The 22,433-nt window shown below is 39.0% G+C and overlaps 1 pseudogene; it reads left to right on the top strand.

The window, feature by feature from the left end:
• Positions 1-18,690: 18,690 nt before the first annotated feature.
• Positions 18,691-20,254, top strand: LOC100941056 (annotated as a pseudogene).
• Positions 20,255-22,433: the final 2,179 nt, after the last annotated feature.

Here is a 22,433-nt window from a genome sequence, read left to right as displayed (position 1 = left end):
AAGTATGTGAGAAAGAAAGAAGACATTCTGGAGCCTTGATGTAAGATGAGAAGTTAAACAGACTTATTTCTGTATTCCTTTCTGTCACTCTCTTTTCTCATTTCCATCCTCTTCACTGAACCATCATGTCGAAGTCAGTGAGAAAAGTTAGTCTGGGCTGTTTCTCATGAAGGTGTACGCCAGCGATCCAGATGTTAGTATCCCTTATTCAGCGTGATTTTGATAAATGTACTCAAATAAGTAAGCACCCTCATTTCTACTAAATCATTTGGTGGGAATCACAGGGCAAAATGCCACAGTATGAACTAAGCCACATTGCTAGTGCTAGAAAAAGTGAAGATAGAGTTTTGTGCTTATAAACACTATTTTTACAACACTATTTAATATTTGTATTCGGTGTGATGTTAAAGTACTAAGTATTCTGGAAATAGACAGATGAAAGGACAGGCAAGAGAGTGGAAAGATAGGAAAAACATTTTGCAATTTTGTAACATTTCCATAGTATTGGAGCCTACTTTTAAAAAAAGTTTATTTTAATCGATTTCTCTCTGTTGTGCATGCTTCTCAACACAGTTATTCTTAAGAGTCAAGTGTTACCTTTGACAACCCAAAATGAGCGACTGAGGCAAAGATCTTAATCAGTGGAAATTTATTAAGTCTGTATTTAAGGACATGCCCAGGAAAAGCACAAACCATAGAAACATTTGTGACCTGTGTTGTCAGAAGAGGGGGTTGGGAATTCAGTATTTAAGGGGAGCTGACATACAGAAAGAAAAAGGAAAAAGGCAGGGTATGTAGTGACTCAACTAGTTACATTCTTGTGATACTTCAGTTATTAGCACCCAGAAAATCTACATTTCACATAAGATAAGGTAAATGTTTGAAGAGAAAAAGGGAGTAAAGGAAGAATCAGTTATGTAGATATCCCTGGGTAGGTGGAGGAATGATTGATCTTGTCTTTTCTCTGTTCTGCACCTGGGAAGATAAAACTTGTAATCTACATCAATAGTGAGGAATTGAATAGACTTTAGTTTCAGGAGCTAGACTTAACCTGCAGCTCTGACGTTACAATTTGAATATCCTTGTTTGGGGCGGGGCAGCAAGGAATTTCCTTGAGTCCCTGTAGATGACTGAGGCTTTCCACAGGGATCCAGCTAATGTATACTTTTAGTAACAGCTATTCATTTGGAAGACGGTGGCGTTGCATGACTTAGCATTTAGGGCTGACCTTTTTTGCATAAAGAGTGGGGGGGGGTGGCCCTAAATTTTTTTTTTCTTTTATACCTTTATGGTAGTTTTAAAGTGTTACTGGGAGAGTCCTATTTTTCCCAAGATATTTTAGTTTCTCCTGCTTTTAATTTCTATTGTTTAGCCATTCAGAATTGATTTCTTCAGGTATTCAAAAATGTCCCAATTGAAATGTAGATATGTCATGAAAGATAATAGCTTGAGCTTCCATCAGTTGAAACTAGGCTGGATGAGTGGGAATAGGTTCTTCAGTGAGATAAACCCTGCTTAAATGTAATATAGATTAATTGTAAAGATGGGAGAAGGGACGGCCATGTTCCAAGAGGATAGCTGAGCAGGAAGGTCAGAAATTTTTAGGTAGATAGGGAGTCTTGTAACTTGCTAAGAGAACTAGTTAGCAGTTGAATATAATTTCCACTTTAAAATTGAACAGATGAGTTACTAAAATGGTTGCTTTGGGGGGGCAGGTTGAAGAATTTTATGTTGTTCATCATCTTACTGAAAAAGCCTTATATAAACAGGCTTACTTTCTATTTTAAAATAAAGAAAACAGAGGGCTCAGACAGAAGTACCTGGTAATTGTGACCATGTGTAAAGTCCAAATATAGGCTATGACAATATTTCTACCTGCCCCTGCAAGAACTAAGACATTTGGTGAACTACTTTCTAAAATTTCAAACACCTCATAAAAAATTGAGAAAATAGAGGAAAGTAAAAAGAAATACATGTAGTATTACCTTCCAAAGTTGATTGCTGTTAGTATTTTAGAATATTTATTTCTAGTCTTTTGAAAATTTAATTATGTTTTAAATCTTTTAATGAAGGAAATAGACATCCATTGCACAAAGTTTAGGCAATTAAGAAAGTGTAAAGACAAAAACTTTTTTCAAACCCTACTAACTTAGAGACTCTACTATGAACATTTGGATGTATGATATTTCCTTCCTGCATTTATTTTTAATCTGTATAGATATGATGTGTCAGACTATTGGCTGTCCCTCAAATTCCTTCTGCTTTTCTTTCTGGACACCTGGTAATCCAGCTAAAAATTATATTTCCCAGATTCCTTTGAGGCTGTGGCCATGTGACAAAGTTCTCACCAATGAGACGTGAGCAGAAGTCACTCGTGCAATTTCTGCTCATTTTCTGTAAGGTGATTGCCATGGACCTGTTCCTCTTTTTCCTTCTCATTCATAGTGTCTGATTGCTTAGGCAGTAGCAAGAATTCGAGGCTAATCAGGAAATGGCACATGTACCCACCCTAATCTGAGCTCTGATTACAATCTTCATCTTGGAGAACCTGTGTGCCCTTTGAGGACTTCTAAAGGGATACTCAGGCAGAACAAAGCCTAAGAATTTGTAAGTTGGAAGTTAAGAGTTAGCAATCCCTTGGATTTAGTGGCCTTCCTTCCAAACAAATTGATGGGACCAAGAAGAAATTTGAATTTATATGTTAATATTTTCATAAATACTCTACAACTTTATAAATGTTCTGTTCTGTAAATATTTTAATAAATACATTAGTTTGGGCACATATTCTTATATCATTAAATATTCTTTGAACATATGATCTTTAATAATTGTATAATTATCATATGGATAAACCATTGTTTGTTGGGCATTTTAGTTATTTTCAATTTTTATTGTAAGAATTCCATTTGATCCAGCAATCTCACTACTGAGTATTTTCCCAAAGGGAAAAAAGACATCTGCATGAAAATATTCATAGCAGCACAATTCGCAATTGCAAAAATATGTCCAAGTGGCCATCAATACATGTTACTTCTCATATCCAGATGTGTTCTATAGAAACTATAAAAATAAAGAAAACAATTTAGAGTCTGTAGTCAAGGTCAATTGTCAAGGTGTTACCTTGCTAGCAGATTCTAGCCTCTTGTATTCCATTCTTTGCTGCATTCTTGCAGTCAAACATTATGCCAAATGATACTAAAATTTATCTTGGGATTGAAGTCGGGAAAAAGCCAGACAAATTATGAAATAGAATAGTATTAACGGAGGTTGGGATCCAGAGTGGAGAACAACTGTACTAAAAATAGATTTTGTTGTAGGGTTATAGCAACTTAAAAAATTCTGAAACAGGGCCAGGTGTGGTGGCTGAGGTGGGTGGATTGAACTCAGGAGTCCGAGACCAGCTTGAACAAGAGTGAGACCTCATCTCTACTAAAAGTAGAAAAACTGAGAGAGGAGGATCGCTTGAGCCCAGGAGTTCTGTGAGCTATAATAATGCCATGGCACTCTACCCAGGGTAACAGTGAGAGTCTGTCTCCTAGAAATGTAGTGCAGGGTCTACACCTTTTCTTTTAGAAAGGCTTGGCCAGTGATATAACATAGACTTCTTACGTATCTGCCTGTGTATGCAAACACACTTCCTATAAGGATACACAGAAGGATACCTAAAGTACAGAAGTGCTACAACATTCATGATAAATATATATTATTTCATAATAAAAAGAGCGAAACTAAAATGAAGTAACAAAGAATTTCCCCTTCTCCTCAATCCCGTTTTAATAAAATTTGGGAACAGTTACAGCAATGTATATTGCCTGTCATCAAATGATCGTAATTATTTAGGTGTCTTGAAGCCTTGGAAATACTTCAGGGTCGTATGATTGACGTTTACATCATTTGTAAGATTAAAACCATTATACGTTCGTTCTTCACAAAGCTGGAGAGATTCTACATTCTTCAGGATCAGCTATGTGGTAAGTGGAAGGAATGTGGTTGAGTGCCTCTCTGGTAGGTGCACCTCCCACTAGTTATTGATTCCAGAACCTAATCTTTTAAAGCCTCAGTTTCCTCATCTGTTAAGGGAGAATAATAATAATGCTTATTTCTCGGGGTTACTGTGTAAGTTGCTAGTTGATATTTAAACTATTAACAACATTAATGCTAGAGGAATCATACAGGTGGAAGTTTTTTTTTGTTTCAGAGCAATAGTGTAAGAAGTTGTATTGTGGCTCATTATTTGACTAAGATGAATTATTCACGGAAAAAGAAAGCTGTCTTCACAGGTGGTTGCCTGGTGTGGGTCAAGTTCAAGAACATACAGCCAGGGTAAACATTAAGTCTGAGGGTCTAGAGTTTGGGTCCAGGTTGAGGTTATGGAATCAAAGATTTGCGGACCAAAGTGAGAAGAGATCAAAGGAAAAGCAGATAAGGTAAAGCAGTGGGGGAGGTGATTTATTTTATCACTAAGAAATTTCCACTTCTACTCCCAGTGGTAAAACACAAACTCTGCTCCCACAAGTTAAGAGCCAGGGTCTGAGGCATCTATATCTTTAGATCTTTAACAGAATAGTGGTGTCAAACCAGGCACTTGTCCTGAATGGGCAGCTCGGTGAGTTAAGAGTTTTCAGAGACTAAGAAGTCCATTATGCAAAAGGCACTGAAGGAGTGCTACTGGGTTCTAGACTGGGCTCTGTGGAAATTACTCGGATACACAAACATTAGGAGATCAAGTGGCAGAAATATTTCAGGACTTCTGTATCTGTTCTTTTTTAACTTACAAAAAATTAAAATAAAATTTTAATATTTCAGGTTCTCTAAAAAAGTAAAGCTCAGGTTTGGGTAGCATTTGCCAATTTTCACCATGGACAATTTCTTTTTTCTTTTTTTTTTTGAGACAGAGCCTCAAGCTGTCCCCCTGGGTAGAGTGCTGTGGCATCACAGCTCACAGCAACCTCCAACTCCTGGGCTCAAGCGAGTCTCCTGCCTCAGCCTCCCAAGTAGATGGGACCACAGGCGCCCGCTGCAATGCCTGGCTATTTTTTTTTTAGTTGCAGCCATCATTGTTGTTTGGCGGGCCTGGGCTGGATTTGAACCCGCCACCTTAAGTGTATGTGACTGGCGCCTTAGCCACTTGAGCCACAGGCGCCAAGCCACCATGGACAATTTCAAACTACTAATGTGAACATGGAATTGGGAAGTGATGTGTTCAATAAGCTGTTGTGAACGGTTGCAAATAGACTTTAAAATTATTATGTTGAGCAAAAGAAGCCAGAGTATACATTGTCTGATTTGGTTTATATGAAGTTTATGACAATGTGTTGCACATATAACAGGGGTATGTATGTTCCTTTTTATTGGCTGTGTAGTATTCCTTCATATATTTATCCATTCATCTATTGATGAACATTTGACTTTTTTCTATTTTTCAGCTATTTAAAAAATTACTATGAAAATTTTTGCACAAAAATAGCTATGAACTTCTGGCACAAGCTTTTCTGTGACCTGTATTTTCATTTCTCTTGGATAAATCCCTAGGAGTGGAATTGTTGGGCCATAGCATAGGCATACATTTTATTTTACAAGAAACTGTATATCACTTTTGAGGCATTAGATATTCAAACTGAAAAAAACAATGTGGAACCAGGGATGTCCAATGTGGAACCAGTCTTTCCACACTACTCGAGATTAGAGAGAGAAACTCATGTGCTGTGATCTGAATGTTTTTGTTCCTACGATATTCATATGTTGGAACCTAATCCCCAAGTGATAGTATTAAGAGATGGGGCCTTTGGAAGGTAATTAGGGCATAAGAATGGAGCCCTCACAATGGGATAAGTGCCCTGATAAAAGGTGCTCCAGAAAAGGAGCTATTTTTGAGGAACAAGTCCTTACCAGACACTGAATCTGTTGGCATCTTGGTCTTGGACTTCCCAGCCTTTAGAACTGTGAGAAATAAATATTTTTTGTTTATAAGCCATGCAGTTCATGGTATTTTGTTGTAGCATCCTGAACAGACTAAGATGTGACAGTCTGTTCATTTAATTATAGAGTTCATTAAAAAATATTGAACATCTACTGTGTGCCAGACACTGCAGTATGCACAGAGAATACAGTGGTAAATAGCGCATGTAAGTACAATGTGCAGTCTAGTGACTATCCAGCCTCCTTTGGACCCATTTCTATGGTATTTTGTATAAATAAAAGGGACAATTATAGAGCTATTCTTTTGTCTACCTGGACAGCGTTTTGTGGAAAGTGACCCCTCACCCCAAAATCCAGTCAGATTTGGGGATTTTGAAGAATGGTAAATTGAATTTGCTTAAGGTCACTTTTGCTTTGTTTTATTATGTAGCCAGCAAACAGATGTGTGTCTACATTTTGGTGATCTTGTAGAAAGGGCAGAGTAAACACTCCACAAGGTCAAAATAGTCCAGAGCTGCGCGTTCCCTACCCTTGTTTGAGAGAGCATTGAGGGATGGCCTTATGACAGCCCTTAAGTCTCTATTCTATTCCCATATAAAACCAAGTCTTGGCTCGGTGCCTGTGGCTCAAGCAGCTAAGGTGCCAGCCACATACACCTAAGGTGGCGGGTTCGAATCCCAAGCCCGGGCCCACCAAATAACAATGATGGCTGCAACCAAAAAATGGCCAGGCATTGTGGTGGGTGCCTGTAGTCCCAGCTACTTGGGAGGCTGAGGCAGGAGACTCGCTTGAGCCCAGGAGTTGGAGGTTGCTGTGAGCGTGATGCCATGGCACTCTACCCAGGGGGATAGCTTGAGGCTCCTTCTCAAAAAAAAAAAAACAAAAAACCAAGTCTTTCCCTGTCACAGTTACCTAATTCTATGTTTTATTTCTTTCTGTGTCACTGAGCCTAACAAAAACTTCAGTGCAGTAGAACTCGTATGCTCATGTTGAATTTGCCAACACGAAGACATTATTTGTTCCTTCCAACACTAACCATCTTGTTGGAGAGAGCGAGCTTGGTGGGTGTTCTAGCCTCCTTCTGGGCAACGGAAAATAAGTGGTGAGAAAATATCCCCTAAATAATCGTGCTGCTGCTGCAAAAAGATCATCTCTTATTTTGGAGATAGAGAAACTGAGGCTAAACTTATCTGGGCTACATAGCTGTTACATTTTGAATTTGGGTCGATGTGGTTCCAAGTTGTGTGCCTTCCTGATTCCTTGGTAGCTAAATTATTGAGACCTCAGGAGGTTGAGAGAACTCTGTGTCTCCTGGAGAACCCTATGGCTAAAAGTTAAGTGTTTGCTCCTTTGGAATTCTTGTAATATTATGCTAAGGTGACTAGAAGTAGAGCAGCCCCAGAGATTTTTGCCTTAATAAGGGGGCATTTGCTAAAGGCTAGCTTGTCTTTCCCTTAGTATAGTTTTGCCAGCAAAACAGAGACAAAATCTACTTGCCTATTTGTCTACTTTACAAGATTGTTGAGGGGTGGCCCTTGTTACAGACTGCCAGTATAGATCCTCTTGAGGGGATACCAAGTTATCAGTGGGTAACTAGACATTCTGACTGAGTTTTCTTTCTGAGGAGATTCCTTGTGGATTCCTGTGTGTGAAGAGAGGAGAGCCTCGTGTGGCGCGTGCATCATGGAGGAAGTTGTCTTGGTATACAGAGTCTGCTTTGGAACATCACTTACTGTGCTAGCATTTCCTGCCAACATGGTATAGGGGAAAAAAAGCTATATGGTTTATTTTTAGTTTTTTCTTTCCTAGAACAAAACTTCATGTATCATCACAAACCAGCTGGAAGAAAGAAAAAATCCTGAAGAATTGAATTCAAACATTAGCAGCAGTTATTTTGAAGACAAGTGATTGACTTTAAATCTCCTTTCAGCAACAAATGCTGGCGTGAAAACCCTGGAAAGTTTAGTAGCAAGTTCAAGGAGCATAAAGTAAAGCCGAAAAACCTACTTTTTTGGGCCAGTTGTAACTACTCAGTTCAGGTTATTACTGTACTCAGCTATTAAAATTTAACATCCTGTTTTATAAATGTATAAAGACCAAAACAAGGTTTGAGGTAGTTCGAAACTAAAATATGAAATATGTCACTCTACATATATAAGGCACAATTTTGAGAAAATGGCTTTTTCTTGCTTTTTAGCCTTTTCTGTATAAATTCAGCTGAACATAAGAACACCAGGGGATAGATTCACCACATTGATTCTCAGTTCATAGAAAGGACTTTTTTTTTTGCCTGCTTACTTAGTAGGTCTGCAGCAATTTCTTGTTTTCTTATCTTACTCCGTCCTTGGTAATTAGCATATTTTTTCTTAGAGGAGCATATGGCATCCTTACTTGTAAACAAACCCTGCAAACCTCTTTCCATGATGTTGAGATCTGAACTGAACTGTAATTTATCAAGTCGTAATCATGGAAGCACATGCAGTCCCAAGATAATGAAATTTAACAGGCAGGTTTAGTAGGTAACAGGAACAGGACTAACCAGGCCTTAGACTGCTGGGTGATTCAGCCTATACCTGATGTGCGGAATCAAGGGATGATGTAAGGAGGCCCAATTGCAGCAACTTCAGCCTGTAAACAAAGCCGGGGCATATCAAAGACCTGACAGAAATACAAAGCTGCCAAGTCTATATTACAAATCTGGTTTAGTGACTCTTTGGGAAAACTGAAGTTGTTCTTTAAGCAGAACAGATTTTTGCTAAGATTCTTCTTGTCTGAGATAGACAGGACTAAAACAAGCTTGTTAGCTACCTGCTTTGTTCTATCTCAGTAAAAAGGGGGTGGGTATATGTGGTCACATTTTGGAGTTCATTGTCTGAAATTACATATGGAAAGTTCGCTTGTCTATCATCATAGTCAATATGTTCATCACAAGTGCAGCACACAAACAGCATCTATCTACTTCCTAAATATGTAGGTGTAACTGCAATCGTTCAAAGTTAAAAAACAACTTACGCCATTTAAAACAATTCTGGCTTTGAATTTGAGAGGCCAGTTGTGCAGAAATCATAGTGAATTTTTACAAATTAGTCATCAAAAATCCTAACAGGATAATTCAAATACTTCATTTTTCATATCGTGGCACCTTTGTACACCTAAGGAGAAAGTGTAGATGACCAAGTAGGGAGGTTAGATTGGGTACTTGGTTTTTTGCCAAGAGAATGTTTTAGCACTGTGTTAGAAGCTGTGTTTTTATAGCACCTTACCTAAGATATGTTAAGATATAGAGAAAAATGTTGATTAGCTATCTCAAGGAAGGGTGGAGAGGAGATGAAGATTGTGAAGGGTCTAGAGATTCTCCCTCATTTCTCTCCAATTCCCCAGTTATCCCTTGAGGCTGCCATGTCCTGTCTAGACTTTCCTTAAAGGCTTTATAGAACCAAAAGGACTCAGAAGAGTCACATCAATTTACATCCATCCATTTTAGCTGATTTCTGCATCTCAGAGAGAAGCCCTCTCAGAAATTGGAGCTAAGTGGTTTGGCAGTGGTGGAGTCCTGAGAGAACCTCAGGACTCCCCAGCAGGGTATTGAGGATTCAGGTTAGGTTGTCACAAACAGTATAGCTGATAGCCTATGAAGAAGATAAGAGTCAAAAGAGCTGGGTCTCCCTGGAGCAGTCATTTCATAAATTGTCCTTATAATGTCTGGCTCTATGTTGGTCAAATAAGTACAATAAACTCAAATGTATATTATCTAAGTTAAATCTTATATTAGTGAGTCTCAACTTTTGCTGCATATTGGAATCTCCTGGACAGCCTTAAGAAATACCGATGTCTGATTCCTACTCTTAGAAATACTGATTGAATTGGTTAGGTATGCAGTGTAGGGTTTGGGAGTTTTAAAAGCTCTCCAGGTGATTCCAATGAACAGTCATGGCTGAGAAACACTGCCTGTAAGCTACATTGAGCATTTAGGTAAAAATGCTGCAATTCACCTCTTCTTTTCTTTTTTTTTCTTTTTTGTTTTTGTTTTAGAGATAGAGACTTGCTCTCTCTCCTGGGCTAGAGTTCAGCATCATCATCATCATAGCTCACTGCCAACCTCCAACTCCTGGGCTGAAGGTGTCCTCCTGCTGTAGCCTCCCAAGTAGCTGGCACTGTGGGCACGTGCCACCATGCCTGGCTAAATTATTTTTTGTGTTTCTGTAGAGACAGGGGTGTCTCTCTTGCTCAGGATGGTCTTGAACTCCTGGCCTAAAGCAATCTACACACCTCCACCTCCCAGATTGCTAGGATTACAGACTTGAGTCACTGGGAAAGCCTGGCCCTACTTTCCTAAAAAGGTAAAAAATAAAAAAATTGATTTTAACTTTGTATTAATATTTCATAGTTCAACGGCCTATCAAGATTTGAGAGTTGTGAAATGTACATGTGCGATATAGTGATATCATGGGGCTCTGGGTAGCCCTTGCATGATGAGGCTTGCCTGCCCTTCACCTCACACCTTGCTGTCATACTATGTTTTGGCATGGAAGTTGTAAGACACTTGGGGATTGCATATCTGCCTGCTTATCCTTAGTAAATAGTGGACAAAGCAGAGGTTTGGGGGAACCAAAAATATCTATGTTGCCCTATTATGTGTAAGATAATTTGGGGTTTTGTTGAATCTTGTGTGTGTATTGTTAAGACTTTCTTTCCTCAGAAGAAAAATATGTTTTGTACAAGATTTGTCGACCAATCATAGCTGACATATTCTGCTTAACAGATATATTGCCTCTTACAATTTAAGTGGGAATAATGAAAGGCTTTGAAAATCTGGCAGGAAGAAAAACAGCTAACAACTACTTTTGGTTGTCCCAGGTGATGGTGAAGAAAAAAGAAAGAAATGGAATCAAGTGACTTATGGTTATACTGTCAAATCCCTTTAAATATTGATGGATTTGTTTTGGGATGATTCCCAAGGGATTCTTGCATTTTTATATTGTTGGTCCTCACTCCAGACTAGTTTATATGAACCCAGTATTCCTATACCCAGTAGAGGACTAATCTCTTGAAGGTTATGATTATGACTTTTCTCTAAGAATTATTAGCATCCAAGATGTGAGAACTAAAGCCGTAATGATGGAATAAACCAGGCAGGGTGGAGGTCTGGGGTCTCTCCATATCTGATCACTTAGATGGCTGACCATTCTACTGCCTCCAGTGCCAGCCCTGTCTAAGCCTCAGAATCTGTTTGCCTGAGAAGTATGTTAGCTTATAAAAAAAAAAGAAACACTTTGAAAAGAACACCATGACATATTCCTCAATCAGATTTTACAACATTATTTACTGAGACCATTAGACTTTTTGTAAAATTTTTGTTGTTATTGTTCTGTTTAGCAAAAGGGACAATAGAGAGCTTTAGAAAAGTCTCGTTATTCAGATAGAGAAAACCAAGGGTAGGTTTAAGTTAAGTTGCCAATTGCCAATACTGTGAGTTTGGAAAAGAACTAGGACTAGACTCTAGATGCTAAATCCAAGGCTTTTTCCTCCTTTGAGGTAGTTGAAGTTTCAAAATAAAAGAAAGGACCTCACTGGTCAATCTCACAGTTTAGGAAGGCTGATTGCGAGCTATGAAATTATTAAAGAAGATTTATCTTAATAGTATTCCTGAGAGAGTATTTCAGGTCATTTATACTGAATTTGATCATATTATAAATTATTTAATGGCGGGAGTATACAGAAGTATAGACTTGCCAGCAATATGCATTCAATAACATGCATCAAAAGCTTTAAAAATGTTCATAGCCTTTGCTCCTGTAATTCAACTTTTAAAAATTTTTCTAAGGATAGTCATGAAGGCTCAAGGATGTTCATCCAGGATTTTTGTTTTTATATTATACAAGATTAGTAATTGCCTAAATAGTCACAGGAAGGGAGATTGCTTGGTAAAATGCCATTTCTATTATATATGGATAATATGATGCAATATAGTTCACTATTAAGAATCATGTTTTTGAAGGCTATTTAAGGATCTTGAAAGAAGGTCATGATAAACAGCAGTCAAAATATCAGGTTTATAAAATATTACGTAGGACTTACTTCCAAATTTGTAAAAAAACAACGTATTTATATTGTGTACAGTCAGAAGACTTTAAAGATAGGAAAATGTTAACTATGGTCACCTGTGAGTGGCAGCATCATTTTCAACTTCATACTTTACTTTCCAAGTTTTTACCATGAAGCTTAATATAACATTACATAAACGTGCAAAACAAACATATCATTGAAAATCTGTTTTGGAAGGATTATCAAAGGGATTTATACCCATGTTCTTCTGATAGCAAACATTTGTCTCCAATGGAACTCATGAGCTAAACTTTCTGCCCTGTGAGAGAGATAGAGCAGAGGTACAAAGAGCCTCGTTTAAAGGGTAGATGGTCTGGAAACACCCTGAGCCCCATCTGAGGGAGGCTCCTGGGGCCTACTATAGAAAGGTAAGTATCTTAAAAGTGTCTAGGAGTGGGGATGTCTGAGGTCATGACAGAAAGCAACGTTAGAAAAGCATTATGTTTAGATGCTAAACATTATTTCCAAACTACTGGCTTTGGTGCCTAAGACTACACATTTCTGAAGTTTACAGAGAGCCTTTAAATGTCAGCATCATTTTTAGCCCAGAGCTCTTTTCTTACACAACATCTAAAAATATCTATTAGTTTAAATTGTCAGCATGTAAAACATTTGCTATGACTTTTTCTCATCGTATCACTCAAATCGTGTCAGAGCTAGAAAGAAAAAAATATGCCTGGATAATCTGGCAATTGCTCATATAATTGGCTGAGATTTTCATGAGGATATTTAATAGTGATTTAATAATGTTGGTAATAACCAGAAGAAGCCTAATCAGTTTTGTGTACTACACATATCCACTTAGATGTCCCAAACTCAGCTCTGTCTATGGTACCCACATACATTTAGTTGCCTAAGTCACAGATCTGACTCATACCCTAATTTGTGGTATCTGTAAAAGCATGCACGTGCATTAAGTGTTCTTTCTAAATTTAGGCTTGACTCACTCCAATCCATTCTCGGTTCTGCAGGTAGAGTGGATGCTCTGAAAAGGAAACAGGTTATGTTATTCCTCATTTATAATCCTTTCTTAGAATGCCATCGCCAACGTAATCTCCTTAGAATGGGTTTCAATGCCCATTATGATTTCTGTCCTGCTTGCATCTCCAGGCGCCAGGCTTGCCAATTCCCCAGATATGCCATCTTCCTAATTGCCGCAGGACTGACTCCTAGACTCCATTGTTAATGTTTTCTTCTTTGGGAATCAAGGACGGTTAAGTGCCTTATTCAAGGAGCTTCCCTGGGTGAAGGAAAGGGTGAAATGCTCCCATATTGGGAGCGTTCACTTGTGTGCCTTCTCTCTTAAAACTGTCAGCTTCTGGAGGAGAGAGTTTTAGTCCTGTCCACTACTGTGTTATGTCATGCGCATGTATCATGGTATCTGTTACTGCTTTAATTTAAAAAGAATCCTTCTTCTCAGGTCATTAGCAACATGGAGGATTGGGACAGAAAGGACTAGCTCCCCAACATTGGCAACACATGTTTCACTCCACTCCTGCCCCCGCCCATTCCTGTTGACAGAATCAGATTGTTGCACATATCCATCCAAGTGTTTCAGGGGAAGGTACCCCCAGGCCCAATTTGTCTATGACAATTGTGTTAATTCCCTTCCCCTCCTCAGCAATTGGTTTAAAAATAGCCACATGACCCAGTTCTGGCCAGAGAGGTTTGAGGAGCCGTCTGATGAGAGCTATTGTGAAAGGTTTCTTTCACCTTTCTCTAAAAAGAGACACAGGAAGAGATGATTCATTTTATTTCTTTTGACATTTTTATGACTAAAACCACTGTAGCCTTCCTGTTCCCTTGAAGGGAACCAGCCTGGGAATAAAGCTGACAAATTAACAACGCCTGAGTGGAGAAGTGGAAAGGACTCAGGCCCCTTTTGGCATAATTGAGCCATTGATCTTACAGCTTGGAGCCCACCCAAGCTTCAGACTTCTTATATGGGATAATAAATTCCTTGCTATTCAAATATATTTGAGTTGGGGATCGCTGTTAATTACCGTCAAATATCTATGAAACGATTCAAAGATGTGATGTAAATAGGCCTTATTCTACTGAGAATTATTATCCTTGTAAAAGTAGGCTCTGTCCTACTGAGAAGTATAATACCAGGCTTGATAGAATTGTCCAACAGTCACATCTGGAACAGCAAATTACTATTACCTTACATTGTACACACCTTACTTACATGATCTTGTTGGATTGTTTGGTGGCTCATACCATACCCCAAAGAAAATATGACATTTGATTTTTAAAAGTTGAGGTAACAGAGAAATCTGACTTTGCATTTCAAGTTGCTGAAATTAGTATCAACAGAGTGGAATGGCCAACAACTATGAAAATAAATCAGCTTTAAAATTTTTTATGTGTCTTTTTCCATTATTGACATATAGGTAGATGTAAAGTTTCTTGGAAGCCAACAATTCTAGGAAAATTAAAAAGTATAAGCAAATGTAAAATATAAGTGAAATGTAACACACAAATGTAAAAAGAAAGTAAAATGTCATACAAAAGCAAAAATAAATATTTTTACAATAAATATTAATACTTTGATGTAGTTCCTCTAAATCTTTAAAAAATACATTAAAAAGATGTAAAAATATGTAAGTATATACATAGTCTTGAATCATATGTTTTTCATTTAATATTTTTCATATTTTCCATGTAAGTATTAATAGTTTTTAAAATTCTGTTTTTAAATGGTTATATGTGTATCATTCCCCCATCACCTACATAGATGTATCATTGTTTTTTTTCCCCCAGGGAGTTTTTATTTATTTATTGAAAAAATATTTAGGGGGTATAGGTGTTTTTGTTACATAGGTAAATTGTATCATGCTTTTGATACAGTCAGGCTTTTGGTGTACTCATCCCCAGAAGAGCGTACAGAAGGTAAAGAGTGTAAGAAAGTAAATTTTTATCCCTCACTCTCCTCTCACTTTTCCTCTCTCTTAGTTTTCCAATGTCCATTACAGCTCTTTGTTTAGCTCCATTTCTAAGTGGGAACATGTGTAGCTGTTTTTTTATCCCTAAGATATTTCACTTAGGATAATGTTCTCTGGTCTCATCCAAGTGACTGCAAAAGACATTATTTCATTCCTTTGTATGGCTGAGGGGTAAATATGTATCACATTTTCTTTACCCATTCATTGGTTGATGGGCACTTAGATTGATTCCACATATTTGCAGTTATGAACTGTGCTGTGATAAACCTTCTGGTGCAGGTGTTTTGACGTCTTAAAATGATTTATTTGCCTTTGGGTAGCTATCTAGTAGTTGGAATTGTAGGCAGGTCTATTTTTAGTTCTTTGAAGAATCGCCATACTGCTTTTCACAACAGTTGTACAAGTTTACACTCCCACCAAGAGTGTATAATAGTTCCCTTTTGTACCACAACTGCACCATTATCTATTGTTTTTTTACTTTTTAATAATAGATGTACCACCATTGTTTACCCACTCACTCTCTTTGGTGGACTATTTCATGGGTTTCTTAAGATTTTTATTATCAGGAAATATTAAAACAAATATTTCTGAGTGTCAAGCTTAGATTATGTCCTTAGGGTAAATTTTAATTTATACTGGTCTTTGAGCCATCTGTTCTTTCATTGATCTTTCTGCCTATTTTTACATTAGTATCATTTTTTGAAAATTACTGTAGTTTTATCATATATGTCAATTTCTAATAGGGCAAGTTGCTATACATGAACTTTCTTTTGAATAATTTTCTTATCCTCATGCTTTTTCCTCTAGATAATTTCTTTAAAAATTGGCCAAAATTCAAAAAAATCTAATTGAACATTTGATTAAGTTATACTAAACATATATGTTAAGTGGGCAACAATTAACATCTCTGCAATAGTCAGTCTTCTTATGGGGTGTCCCTGTGTAGCTCTCCATTTATTAAGGCTTTGATGTCTCTCAGAAATATTTACAGTTTTTAGCTATGTCTTTTAAAGCATTTTTCTGCTTTTCTTTAATTTTTTTTGTTATTATAAACATGTGGGCAAAATTCCTAAATGCATCTTATTGAAAACTCTGCTGTTTAGTGTCATGCTATTTTTTCTGAAGATGTTCACTTTAGCATTTTTGGGTAACAAAATACAACTTCCCTAAAGTATGAGGCAGGAATAGCAGCACACTGTGAGTCCCAGTTCTGTCACTAATGGTAACAATTTATAAAAAGCAAATCTCTTCTTATCGTATCTTATAAATCTAAAAATAAATATTTAATATGTCTTGAACATATGCCACTTAAAAACCTCAGGTTTTGCTTTTAAAAAATTAAAACTGTGCTCTAAGAGAGGTAAATTTTAGAACAAAATTTTCCTTTTCGTCTTTATATATACAGCAATATAAGACCGATTGCATATGGTTTTAGAGACTTGATAGCTCACATAATTATGTAGAACTAATTAATTCAAAATCTGTTTATCAACAATAGTCTGTAGCTATAGCATTTTCTCCCAGGGGCATTAACAAAGGCTTATCACCTGATTTCTTGTTGCAGTTTGTCTCAAAGGCAAATCAATACGAAAAATATAAAAATGCTATTCCCAGAACTAACACTTTCAACAGCTTACAAGAACTTTTAGTATCTGATACCAATTAGTTTTCTTAGCTTAAATTAAAACACTTTTATTTTAGCAGTGAAATGTGTCAAAATACTAAGGATTTTAAAGGCATGATAAAGTTTTCCCAAAGAATTAAAAGAAATTTAGATTACTGACTTATTTATTTATATATGCACATACAGTTTTAATTATTTTTTTTCAGGAAAAATAACCATGACAGATGGTTGGGGATAAGAGAATAAAAAAGAAAGTTATTAGATACTTTATAGATTAAGCAGTATAATGTATAGTATACATACTCACATACATGGTATAGTGCATGCTTATGGAAATAAAAGTATCTATTTCCTGGGCAATATCTTCCTTTGTATCATATCCTCAAAACAGCAGAAGCGAGCACTGGGTCTTAGATTCCATCAAACATTATTCCAATTACTACATTTTTAGAAGTGCATTTGATAGAATACTAGGTAAAACAAAACAGTGTTTTGACAGCAATATTTATTTATTTTTTGCAGAAAAGGAAAACAGAATTTTAGGAATTCAAATTCCCCATTTTTTAAAATGATATGTCTGAGTTTTTGGAAAATTGAGTGAACCTTTGGGCATCTGAAGCTTGTTTTTGTAGTTGGCTTCATAGACCGAAAGAAAGGTTAACATCTGCTTCTGGCACTTTTTGCCTCAGAATGACTGAGGCTTAGCCTTATCTTCCTTACAACACAACTTAAGCAAAGGGTGGGAGTTTCTATACCAGAGCTAAAATAAATGCAACTTGCATGCCAAAATAAATGCCATTGCATGCCAAACCTGGCACCTGTTGGGATTGTTTATTAAATAATGAGTAACTAGTATTGATGGCATGCAGCTGCCACCTGAGAATGGAGTGAGTCCTGAACCCTGGAGGGTGCTGTACGGCAAGTTAGCTGAAGGTGCCCCAGGACTAATGGTGCCATGGTTTGAATGTTCCTTTAAAACTAATGTTGAAGGCTTGGCGCCTGTGGCTCAAGCGGCTAAGGCACTAGCCACATACACCTAAGGTGGCGGTTTGAATCCCCAGCCCAGGCCTGCCAAACAACAATGACGGCTGCAACCAAAAAATGGCCACACGTTGTGGCGGGTGCCTGTGGTCCCAGCTACTTGGGAGGCAGAGGCAGGAGACTCACTTGAGCCCAGGAGTTGGAGGTTGCTGTGAGCGTGATGCCATGGCACTCTACCCAGGCGGATAGCTTGAAGCTCCGTCTCAAAAAAAACAAAACAAAACAAAACAAAACTAATGTTGAAAATTAATTGGTGAGGTGATGGAATTAAGGGGTAAGACCGTCAAGGGGTGATTAGGTTGTAACAGCTCTGCCTCCATGAATAGATGAATATTGTTAGTGCAGAAGTGGGTTAGATATTTAGGGAGTTTGGTCTTCCATTTCTCTCTGTTTTTCAAGGTGGTGCCTGGTCTCCCCATGTCATGCCTTCCGTCATGTTCTAATGCAGCAAGAAGACCCTCACTAGATGGAGCCCTTTGATCTTTGGCTCCCTAGTCTCTAGAACTGTGAACCAAATAAACTTCTATTCTTCGTAACTTGCCCAGTCTGTGGTTTTCTGTTATAGCAGCAGCAGATGAACTGAGACATCTGGCTTCCTTGAACTGAGAGGGTCTGTGTCTCCGACAGCTTCGCAGTTGCCACAGCCATTTGTGTTTTGGGAGCTGTGAAAGTGAAACCTCTACTGTTATTTTATATACTGTGCCATTACTTGTCATGACGTCATGATTCCGTCTTAAAACAGAGTAAATTTGGAGTTGTGTAAAGTCTCATGGCTTTGGAGTTTTGTATTTCATGAATTTGATTCTTAATCTGAACCCAAGTTGAGCAGAATATGTGCTACAACGGCAAATTTTCGTAGCAAGAAATTATCCATTGTATTTTGCCTTAATCCTTCTACTTCCAACCTCCAAAGCTCAAAGTGTCTACAAGAAGAAAAATAAATAAAAAACCACTTAATAAATGGGTTGGTGAATTCTCACTATGACTTAGCATTAATGATTCTCCCAGCATTAGCTCAGCAATTTAAATACCAAATTGTCGGCTCCGAGTGGGGAGTGGGGCCTAGCAGCCGCTGGAGCCTGGGAGACAATGCATCACTGTAAGGGATACCGCTCCCCTGAGCCAGACCCGTACCTGAGCTACCGATGGAAGAGGCCGAGATCTTACAGTCGGGAACATGAAGGGAGACTACGATACCCATCCCAAAGGGAGCCTCCCCCTCGGAGGTCTCGGTCCAGAAGTCATGACCTACCAGAGGAGATACAGGGAGCACTGTGACAGTGATACTTACCGTGGTGACAGTGATACCTACTGGTGTGAAGAGAGGAGCCCATACTTTGGAGAAGACTGCTATGGATCTTCCCGTTCTCGTCATCATCGGTGGTCACGGGAGAGGGGGCCATACTGGACCCGCAAGCATGCCTGGCACCACTGCCACAAAAGCCACCAGGTCTTGTAGCAGTGCCTCCTCGAGAAGCCAACAGAGCAGTAAGCGCAGCAGCCGGAGTGTGGAAGATGACAAGGAGGGCCACCTGGTATGCCGGATCGGTGATTGGCTCCAAGAGTGATATGAGTTCCTGGGAAACCTGGGCGAAGGCACCTTTGGCAAGGTGGTAGAGTGCTTGGACCATGCCAAAGGGAAGTCTCAGGTTGCCCTGAAGATCATCCGCAATGTGGGAAAGTACCAGGAGGCTGCCCGGCTAGAAATCAATGTTCTCAAAAAAATCAAGAAGGACAAAGAGAATAAGTTCCTGTGTGCCTTGATGTCTGACTGGTTCAACTTCCACGGTCACATGTGCATCGCCTTTGAGCTTCTGGACAAGAACACCTCTGAGTTCCTGAAGGAGAATAACTTCCAGCCTTACCCCCTACCACATGTGTGGCACATGGCCTACCAGCTTTGTCATGCCCTTAGATTCTTGCACGAGAACCAGCTGACTCATAGATTTAAAGCCAGAGAATATCCTGTTTGTGAATTCTGAGTTTGAAACCCTCTACAATGAGCACAAGAGTTGCGAGGAGAAGTCGGTGAAGAACACCAGCATCCGAGTGGCTCGGTAGTGCCGCCTTTGACCACAAACATCACACAACCATTGTGGCCACTCATCACTATTGCCCACCGGAGGTGATCCTTGAGCTGGGCTGGGCACAGCCCTGTGACTTTTGGAGTATTGGCTGTATTCTCTTCGAGTACTACCGGGGCTTCACACTGTTCCAGACCCATGAAAACTGACAGCACTTGGTAATGATGGAGAAGATCCTAGGGCCCATCCTATCACACATGATTCACCGAGCCAGGAAGCAGAAATATTTCTACAAAGGGGGCCTGATTTGGGATGAAAATAGCTCTGAGAGCCGGTATGTGAAGGGGAACTGCAAACCTCTGAGGAGTTACATGCTCCAAGATACTCTGGAGCACGTGCAGCTGTTTGACCTGATGAGGAAGATGTTAGAATTTGACCCTGCCCAGTGCATCACACTGGCCGAGGCACTGCTGCATCCTTTCTTTGCTGGCCTGACCCCTGAGGAGCGGTCCTTCCACAGCAGCTGCAATCCAAGCAGATGACAGGTGCAGGCCACCCTGCAAGGAGATGGAGAGTGGGACTGGGCTGTCCAGCCCCCTTTCTCCAGCCTCTACCACCAGCCCCAAGGCCAGAGCCACCCAACGAACAGTGCAATGTGAAGGAAAGCAGGAGCCTGCAGAGGAAAGATTTGGTACCCAGCTGCCAGAAAGCACAGATTTGACCCAAGCTATTTATATGTTTTATAATAAAGTGTTTCTTACTGTTTGTAAATAAATAAATTAATTAATTAATACCAAATTGTCAATGATTCCAATGATTTTCAAAGGTGGTAGTAAGTATAATAAAGAGGTATGTATAAAAACCACAAGGAGAAAATCCTACGATAAAATGGCTTGCAATTAGCAGACACTGATTCACCTTCTCCCAATCTCCCAATAAAATGACTATGAAACTAACAAAAGCCAAAATCTCACATTCCATCATGTTAGAAACTAAAACTGACAAAATATCTATTGCTAAAACCTAAAAAGATTTTATTCATTTCCACAAATCAAAAGTAGATTGAGAAAAAAACAATTCTTAGCTTAACTGAACTTTGCTTCCTGAAATAGAACAGACCAGCTACTCTGAAAGAAGGTCGTGTATTTCTCTACTGATCTCTGCTGAATTGATCCAGGATTTAGAACAACTGGGGGAATAGTGGACAGAATAAGGAGTACTTTCTGAGGTATACTGTTTTCCTTCACTCCCATTTTTTATATCAATTTATCAGCACCCTGGCAGGAAATGGAATTGGTGGTAGGTCCTTGCATTTGGGGAGATTGCACTGTAGTTGAGTATAGTACTTAAGAGTCAAACAGACTTGCCATTGCCAGCTGGATGACTCTGAGGAGTTTAATTAACCTCTCTTTACTCAATATCCTTCTCTGGGGGACAGCGCCTGTGGCTCAGTGAGTAGGGCACCGGCCCCATATACTGAGGGTGGCGGGTTTGAACCCGACCCAAGCAAGCCAAACTGCAACAAAAAATAGCCAGGTGTTATGGCAGGTGCCTGTACTCGCTATTAGGGAGGCTGAGGCAAGAGAATTGCTTAAGCCCAAGAGCTGGAGGTTGCCATGAGCTATAATTTAGCCACAGCACTCTACTGAGGGTGACAAAGTGATACCCTGTCTCCAAAAAAAAGAACTATAATCCTCCTCTGTGGCTGCTATTAAGTGAGATAATGAGTATAGAGCATAAAGCACATGCCTGGGACAATGCTTTGTGCAATAAATGGTCGACATTCTTATATGACAAAGAAGGACAAAAAATGGGAAAGTCTCAACAGTTCTGACTGTGTGTATGTGTGCGGCATGGACTGTAACTTTATCTCATGCCCTCTTTATGTTCAGTGTGTCAGAGAAGGTCACCATGGAGGGAGAATGGGCTCTCCCTCAGTGTTGCAGGGTCACACAGATCCTGAGGCATAGCCAGCAACTTGTCACATTGGCCAGATCTCCAGCCGCATGGTTCGTGAGGCGCTTGCACCAACACCCAAAGGGATGGGGTCAGGAAAAGACAAAAACTAACACTACAACAAAAAACTAACATGGGTTATGGGTCTATGAAAAAAAATACTGCAAAAAGAAAATGGATTGAAAAAATGAATTGAAATGGATTGAAAAATGTGTGACCCTGCAACACTGAGGGACAGCCCACTCTGCCTCCATGGTTATGTTCTCCAACACACTGAACATAAAGAGGGCATGAGATAAAGTTACAGTCCACGCACGTACATACACACTGCCAGACCTGTGCATTTCAATCCAATGAAATGAATTGAATGGATTGAAAAATGGATTGAAATCCTAAATCATATGTAAGAAGACATGGCCTCTCTGAATCAACAGGAAGTGGATCAATTGCCCTAATCACTGAAGAGTTTGGTACCTTAGTCACCCTCTTCATCTCTGCCCAGCATTCTACCATCATTCTGGGTGCCCTTCATCTCTTCACAGATGACCCATCTGTTGTGTGCTGAATTGTGTCCTCTCCCTCTCCCCTAGATTCACAAGTTGAATCCTTCTATATGGATCCTCACTTCAGAATTTGACTATATTTGAAGACAGGGCCTTAAAAAAAGATTTCTGGGTTAAATGAGGTCATTGGAGTTTGTCCCTAATACAATATGACTGGTGAGTACCTTATAAGAGGAGATTAGTTCACAGACACACACAGGGAAAAGATCATGTGAAAGGCGCGGGAAGGATACAGCCACCTACATAGAAACCG

The sequence above is a fragment of the Otolemur garnettii genome, unplaced genomic scaffold, assembly GCF_000181295.1.
Source record: "Otolemur garnettii isolate 467f Iridium unplaced genomic scaffold, OtoGar3 scaffold00090, whole genome shotgun sequence".
Lineage (NCBI taxonomy): Eukaryota > Metazoa > Chordata > Mammalia > Primates > Galagidae > Otolemur > Otolemur garnettii.
The sequence above is the reverse complement of the archived record's forward strand: the minus strand, read 5'-3'. Positions and strand labels throughout refer to the sequence as shown.